Source organism: Symphalangus syndactylus, chromosome 22, assembly GCF_028878055.3.
Source record: "Symphalangus syndactylus isolate Jambi chromosome 22, NHGRI_mSymSyn1-v2.1_pri, whole genome shotgun sequence".
Taxonomy (NCBI): domain Eukaryota; kingdom Metazoa; phylum Chordata; class Mammalia; order Primates; family Hylobatidae; genus Symphalangus; species Symphalangus syndactylus.
The window spans coordinates 39877716-39885856 of record NC_072444.2 but is presented as its reverse complement, the minus strand read 5'-3'; positions in this window follow the sequence as shown (position 1 = coordinate 39885856).

The following is an 8141-nucleotide window of genomic DNA, read 5'->3' as shown; positions in this document are numbered from 1 at the left end:
AGTCCAAAGTCCAAGTCCAAAGGCTGGAGAACCACAGTGCCAGTGTCCAAGTGCTGGAGAAGATGGATGTCCCAGCTCAAACAGAGGGAGTAAATTTGTCCTTCTTCCACCTTCTTGTTCTATCAGATGATGCCCACATTGGTGAGGGTGATCTGATCTTCACTCAGTCTAGTCATTTACCTGATAATGTCTTCTGCAAACACCCTCACAGACACACCAGAACTAATGTTTTACCAGCTGTCTGGACATTCCTTAGCTTAGCCAAGTTGATGCATAAAATTAACTAGCATTCAGAGTTCTCTATTTTTGTTTATTTGCTGTGCTTTTATCTTTGTGACACTTCACTGTTGGCCAGTTTTCTCTTTTGATTAGACATTTTTGAAAATGTTATGCAGGTTTATCACTGGAAGAAAAGGAAAAAACACAGCTACATGGTTTGCTGCCAGTGTGTGAATTGAATAAAAGATGTGGGGCCGGGCGCTGTGGCTCACACCCGTAATCCCAGCACTTTGGGAGGCCAATGCGGGTGGATCACGAGGTGAAGAGATCGAGACCATCCTGGCCAACGTGGTGAAACTCTGTCTCTACTAAAAATACAAAAATTAGCTAGGCATGGTGGCACCTGCCTGCAGTCCCAGCTACTCGGGAGGCTGAGGCAGGAGAATCACTTGAACCCGGGAGGTGGAGGTTGAGTGAGCCGAGATCGCGCCACTGCACTCTAGCCTGGTGACAGAGTGAGACACAAGACTCCATCTCAAAAAAAAAAAAAAAAGATGTGGTGACCAATCACCAATAGATATTGAAAGAAGTGACATGATTGGTCACTGATCATAATGCACCTCTGGTATATATGTAGCAATTTATGGGTTGAAGGTCTAGCAGCGAAGTTTCTCCTTTATGCAACTATTCATAGTTAATAGACCATAGCAACTGATATCAGAACTATGTTGTTGGGGGACTGGTGTCATTGGACTAAACTGTGGTAACTGAAATCTATCTAACATTGGAGCTGTGCTAAGCAAGGATGGACTGATTATTACTAGGACAACTTTCTGGCTTCTCTTTTTATTTTTAGTGCATCTAATTCATCTGACATTTAATCGATCCAGATTTTCTTCCAGGATGATTAATACCTTAGTCATCTAACCACTCAAGGACCTCACAATATCTTACATGTAGTTTTCACCTAAACTAGGGTATAACAATTATAACCATCTTCCTGGTCATCCTAAGCATGTATACTGCAGTTATATCCTAAGATTTAATCTCTATTAAGCTCCAGGGAGTAATAGGTGTTCTTTAGCCCTCTGCAGGATTAGAGAATTGAGGCTGCTTTGTTACTGTTGTTGTTCACAATAAGCTTCCATAGGAAGTGAGTTACAATACTCTAGACCTTTATCAATCCTGAACTTTCTGGGCATCTCGTCTGAGTGATATATCTTCAGTAAAGTGTATCCTAAGAGCTGTCCTTTCTGTTTCCTTGGCCTTCTTCACAAGCTTGCTCTCCAAATATCCCCACATCTGGGAGACTGACTACCTCCCAAGTTGGAACACAGAGCTCTCAAGCTTGTTGCTTTGTAGGTGACACCAACAGAGGTACTTCTCCCTGATGTTCTATCTGCTAACTCCCAAATCAGAGTCTGGAAAGAGTAATCTTGCCTTGCTTGTTTAGTCAAGGATACCCCTCTTCTTGGCACTGCTATAGAGGGATGTAAATGCCTCTTCTTCACAGTTGACTTCGGTAGCTGGGAAATACGACAATATCTCTAAATTTTTATTTGTATGTAACACAAAACTCCTGCAAAAGAATAAGAGATAAACAGGCAGAGGCTGTTCTGCGTTTTTATTCTGAGCCCCCAAAGAAAAACCTGTAGTGTCATGCTGGGCAGAATTTTGTAACTATTTTGACCAATACAGTATAATGGAAGTAATGCCATGGTGTCCTCCAAGCTAGATGGTAAGAACGCCTTGCACTTCTGCCTTGCCTACTTAGGACATTTGTTCTTAGAACCCATCTGCTATATATGCTGTGAGGAGGATAGAATAACCCATGTGCAGAGGCAGTTTGGCTAGTAGTCCCTCTGAGGTCCCAGCCAATAATCAGCATCAACTACCAGGCATGTGAATGAAGATACACACAGGTGATTCCTGTTCCCAGCTGCTGTAACACCTAAACTTTGAGTCTTCCAAGCAAATGCCCCAGCTGTGGCATAGCAGACATATAAGCAGTCTGCCGTGTGTCCAGACTAAACTCCTGACCCATAAAATCTGGGAATCCAAATGTTGTTATTTTAATACAATTGTATGGCATTGAGATTGGGGTGGTTTGTTATGCAGCAATTATAACTGGAACAAGAACTTGACCCTGTAAGACACTTGAAATTATATGAGTTATGACATCAGTAAAGTACCTTTTCTTATCTATACTTTCTATCATAACCACAATGCATATGGATAATTTGTGGAGTCAATAAGGACATGGTGAAGGACTGATTCCATGTGGCTGGGAGAGGGAAGGGTGTGCTGCATAGATTTCATGTCCTTAGATGCTAGTGAGAAGAGGCTGTAACACATTAATCACTCCCCTTCTCTCACTCATATAATGGTAGCACTAGTAGCACATTATCTTTTCTTGTGAAAGTGTTGCATTAAGAAATTTCTTTTGGAGTAGCCCCCAAACTGTAACAGAATGTGACGTGATAATTTCCCACCCTCTTCAAGTACTGCCAAGATGTAGAAGTCTCCTTACTCCTTGTAGACAAATGGTTGATCCTTGGAGGGGCCTATTTGAATTTTTTTTGTTTTGTTAGTCTTTTTTTTTTTTTTTTTGAGACAGGGTCTCAGTCTGTTGCCCAGGCTGTAGTGCAGTGATGCAACCACAGCTCACTGATGCCTCCACCTTCCAGGCTCAGATCCTCCCACTCAGCCTCCTGGGTAGCTGGGAATACAGGCATGCACCACAAAGTCTGGCTAATTTTTTGTAGTTTTTCATAGAGATGAGGCTTCCCCATGTTGCCCAGGCTGGTCTCGAACTCCTGGGCTCAAGCTGTCCACCCACTTCAGCCTCGCAAAGTGAGCCACCTTTCATCTCCCCATCTCATCTTATGACTCTGTGCTTGAACTGGTGTATTTAAAGATTAAGGACCTTTCTGACCAATGTCAAATGAGCCATCCAGATGGTTCTGGCTCTCAGAAAGATCGGAGGCAGTCTGAATAGCAAGTAAGGATCAAGTCAACCACCAGTTCACCAAAGAAAGCCAAAACATTGGTGTCAAGGAATAAGCCAATTGCTGACATAAGTACCTGCTGCCCCAGAAGTTACTTGTTTCAACTATTTGAGTTCAGCACATCATTGCAATTCTAAATAAGTTATCTTCAGCAAGTGAATGCAACTTATAACTTATTCTTCCATCCTCAGGGAGGTGGGGGAACCATTTGCCATTTTCAGAGTAGATTCATCTGAGTTAGAAGGAAGCCCCCATAACATCAACAGAAAGCAAATTCTATAGTCAAGTCTCTCAACCATTAAATTTTAGGATTATATTCTAGTGGTACTTCCTAGAAAAATGAAAGAAGTAAAGTTTCACCTATGAGATAAATTAGAGGACAAAGTGTTACTTCCTGTCTTCTTGCAATCTTGGCCGGGCGCGGTGGCTCACGCTTTGTAATCCCAGCACTTTGGGAGGCCGAGGCGGGCGGATCAGGAGGTCAGGAGATCGACACCATCCTGGATAACAAGGTGAAACCCCGTTTCTACTAAAAATACAAAAAAATTAGCCGGGCGCGGTGGCGGGCCCCTGTAGTCCCAGCTACTCCGGAGGTTGAGGCAGGAGAATGGCGTGAATCCAGGAGGCAGAGCTTGCAGTGAGCCGAGATCGTGCCACTGCACTCCAGCCTGGGCGACAGCGAGACTCCGTCTCAAAAAAAAAAATAATTAAAAATAAAAATAAAAAAGTTTTCTTGACCATCTTGGGATGAAATAGCTGGAGATTAAAGGAAGAAATGGCCGCCGGGCACAGTGGCTCACGCCTATAATCCCAGCACTTTGCGAGGCCGAGGTGGACAGATCCCGAGGTCAGGAGGTTGAGACCATCCTGGCCAACATGGTGAAACCCCATCTCTACTAAAAATACAAAAATTAGCTGGGCATGGTGGCATGTGCCTGTAATCCCAGCTACTCGGGAGGCTGAGGCAGGAGAATCGCTTGAACTAGGGAGTCAGAGGTTGCCCTGAGCTGAGATCGCACTACTGCACGCCAGCCTGTTGACAGAGCGACGCTCCATCTTAAAAAAAAAAAAAAAAAGCAGGGGTGGGGGAAGAAATGGCAAGGTTCTGGGAGGAATAAAAAGAGAAAAACAAAACAAAAGAAAGAAAATAACCAGAATTATATCTTTGTTAAATGAGGGGCCAAAACCAGAAAGCTTTAGTGTCTTGGCAGCAAGCATTGCCTTTACAACATAAAATGTCATTGCAATCGTATGGTATCAGTAACAAATGAATTACGGCCAGAACACCTAGAACCTGTTCTTCTAGACTTTAGATGTGAGTTCTCCTTCTCACAAATCTCAAATGCATGTTCATTCTGAACACTGGCTGGTTTTTTGACCCTTTTTGCTGACCTGAAAGGGTTATATAGCTAGAGTAAGACTGAAACTATTGCCTGGAACATCCCTCAGAGTGGCCAAAATATTTCCTTTATGATCATAAAGCAATTCCAATTCACATTGCTTTCTGTAATAGAGCTTTCCTTTCCTTCCTTCCTTCCTTCCTTCCTTCCTTCCTTCCTTCCTTCCTTCCTTTCTTTTTGACAGAGTCTCACTCTGTCGACTAGGCTTGAGTACAGTGGCACTATCCTGGCTCATTACAACCTCCATCTCCCGGGTTCAAGTGATTCTCCTGCCTCAGCCTCCCAAGTAACTGGGATTACAGGCGCACGCCACCATGCCCGGCTTGATTTGGGGGTTTTTAGTAGAGACGGGGTTTCACTATGTTGGCAGGCTGGTCTCGAACTCCTGACCTCAGATGATCCACCTGCCTCAGCCACCCAAAGTGCTGGGATTACAGGCATGAGACAGGCATAAGCCAGTGCCCGGCCTTTAATAGATCTTTGTGGACTCTGAGTTCTGCAGTATTTTCCTGTATGATTATTTTCAATTTCTGTTTCAAGACTTGAGTTAGGCTCTTTCAATAAGGCCCAAACACACTACCAATTAATAGCGTTTATGCTGAGCTTCTGATTTAAACTTTGGTCCCAGAACCCAGAAATGGGAGCCCACGTCTATTATCTATCTCATTTTTAGTGGTCTTTGTGGTCTGCATGGTGAAGATGTAAAAGTTTTAACTAAGATGTAGGAATGGAGAAAAGAAAACCAGGAGAGGACTTGCTTACATTCTAAAAAGTGGGTTGTAGGGGAAGAGGAAGCAAAGCTGAGACTTCTGAGTAACTGGACTTATGCTAAGATGCCTAACTGAGGTGGGGGATGATTTAGTTTTGGATGGTTACACGCTAAACTAAAGAAAAAAAAGTATTGAAGTGAGACAAACATCTAAAAACTTTATAATATCTTAATTTGATTTTTTAAAAATTATACTTTAAGTTCTGGGATAAATGTGCAGAATGTGCAGGTTTGTTACATAGGTATACATGTGCCATGGTGGTTTGTTGCATCCATCAACCCATCATCTACATTAGGTATTTCTCCTAATGCTATCCCTCCCCTAGCCCCCCACCCCCTGACAGGCCCCAGTGTGTGATGTTCCCCTCCCTGTGTCCATGTGTTCTCATTGTTCACCTCCCACTTATGAGTGAGAACATGTGGTATTTGGTTTTCTGTTCCTGTGTTAGTTTGCTGAGAATGATGGTTTCCAGCTTCATCCATGTCACTGTAAAGGACATGAACTCATCCTTTTTAATGGCTGCATAGTATTCCATGGTGTATATGTGCCACATTTTCTTTATCCAGTCTATCATTGATGGGCATTTGGGTTGGTTCCAAGTCTTTGCTACTGTGAATAATGCTGCAATAAACAAACATGTGCATGTGTCCTTATAGTAGAATGATTTATAATCCTTTGGAAATTTAAATCCTTATAATCCCAGTAATGGGATGGCTGGGTCAAATGGTATTTCTTGTTCTAGATCCTTGAGGAATCGCCACACTGTCTTCTACAATGGCTGAACTAATTTACAGCCTCACCAACACTGTAAAAGTGTTCCTATTTCTCCACATCCTCTCCAACATCTGTTGTTTTCTGACTTTTTAATGATCGCTATTCTAACTGACGTGACATGGTATCTCATTGTGGTTTTGATTTTTTAAAGAATTCTACATTAAACATCTTGATGAATTACTAAAGGAATTTCTGTTGGTAAGAGAAAAAGCATGACTACTTTCATGGAGAGTATTCAGTACTGTTCTGGTTTTATTCCCAGTGCAATATGACAAGAAAATATAAAATATACATACTAGAATTAAACATCAATTACACAGCCACTGATTTAATTTTCAGAAAATGGAATTAAAAACTAATAAAAACAATGAGTTGAGGACAGAAAAAAGATAAAATGAAACTCAAAAGAATTCTCATGAATCAAACTGAATCAAATTGAATTTGTACAAGCAAAAAGTTTCTATTCACATTGAAAACTCTAAAATATCTTGATATACACTTAGAAAAAGTGAGTATTCCCTATGCAGATGAATCTACAGAATGTTACTTGGACTACAAGAGTTAATTAATGGAGAGACATCATCTGACTAGATGAGAATATCCAGCATTATTTATATGTTGATTATCTCAGCCTCCTCCAGACTAAATATGTTTAATAAAATTTTAATCAAATTATTGTTTTTTTTTTTGGAACGTCAGTGCTTGACTTCAGATTTCTTTTGGAAGAAAAATATATATGAATACCTTATATTCGATAAGAATGTGAAAAGATTTGCTCTACTATGTATCAAAAAATGTAAAGCTAATCAAAACAAAATTAAGGGAAAAGCTATATTATAAATTTTGATTAAAATCATTATAAAAAGCTTCTTTAATGGAATAGTAGGCAAAGCATTTCAACAGACAAGTCACAAAAAAAGAAAGAAAAGTAGGCTCTTCAAATGAAAAGCTGCTCAACTTTCTTCCCACAACAAAGATGTGAAAAAGATAATTAGGGTTTGATCATTTGTTCTTTTGTTTTGTTTTGTTGGTTTCTCTTTTACATATAAGAGGTTTAACAATTTGACACCCAGTGTCTTTAAGACAGAAATGTGACTTATGTCAGTGGTAATGTAATTTCGGAGGAACAAACATTGGGCTGTATCTATAAAGTGTTCTTAGTTTTTTTGTTTGTTTGAGATGGAGTTTCACTTGTGTTGTCCAGGCTGGAGTGCAGTGGCACGATCTTGGCTCACTACAACCTCCGCCTCCCGGTTTCAAGTGATTCTCCTGCCTCAGCCTCCCCAGTAGCAGGGATTATAGGTGCACACCACCATGCCTGGCTAATTTTTGTATTTTTAGTAGAGATGGTTTCACCATGTTGGCCAGGCTGATCTCGAACTCCTGACCTCAAGGTGATCTGCCTGCCTCGGCCTCCCAAAGTGCTGGGATTACAGGCGTGAGCCACCGTGCCTGGCCAAAAGTGTTCTTAGTTTTTGACCTAGCAATTCCACCTGTAGAATTTTTTTTCTACAAAATAGACATACACAAAGATCAAAGATAGGCTGGGCACAGTGGCTTATGCCTGTAATCCCAGCACTTTGGGAGGCTGAGGTGGGCAGATCACCTGAGATCAGGGGTTTGAGACCAGCCTGACCAACATGGAGAAACCCCATCTCTACTAAAAATACAAAATTAGCTGGGAGTGGTGGTGCATACCTGCAATCCAAGCTACTTGGGAGGCTGAGGCAGGAGAATAGCTTGAACCCAAGAGGCGGAGGTTGTGGTGAGCTGAGATCGTGCCATTGCACTCCAGCCTGGACAACAAGAGCGAAACTCCACAAAAAAAAAAAAAAAAAGATATATTGCACAATGTTCACTGCTATATAGTGTACAATATCAAAAATTGGAAACTAACTTGTATGTGATCATTTATTTCAGTTATGAGTGGTAGAAAAACCATTGTAGCTCTTGTCAAAACCTGGATAGGC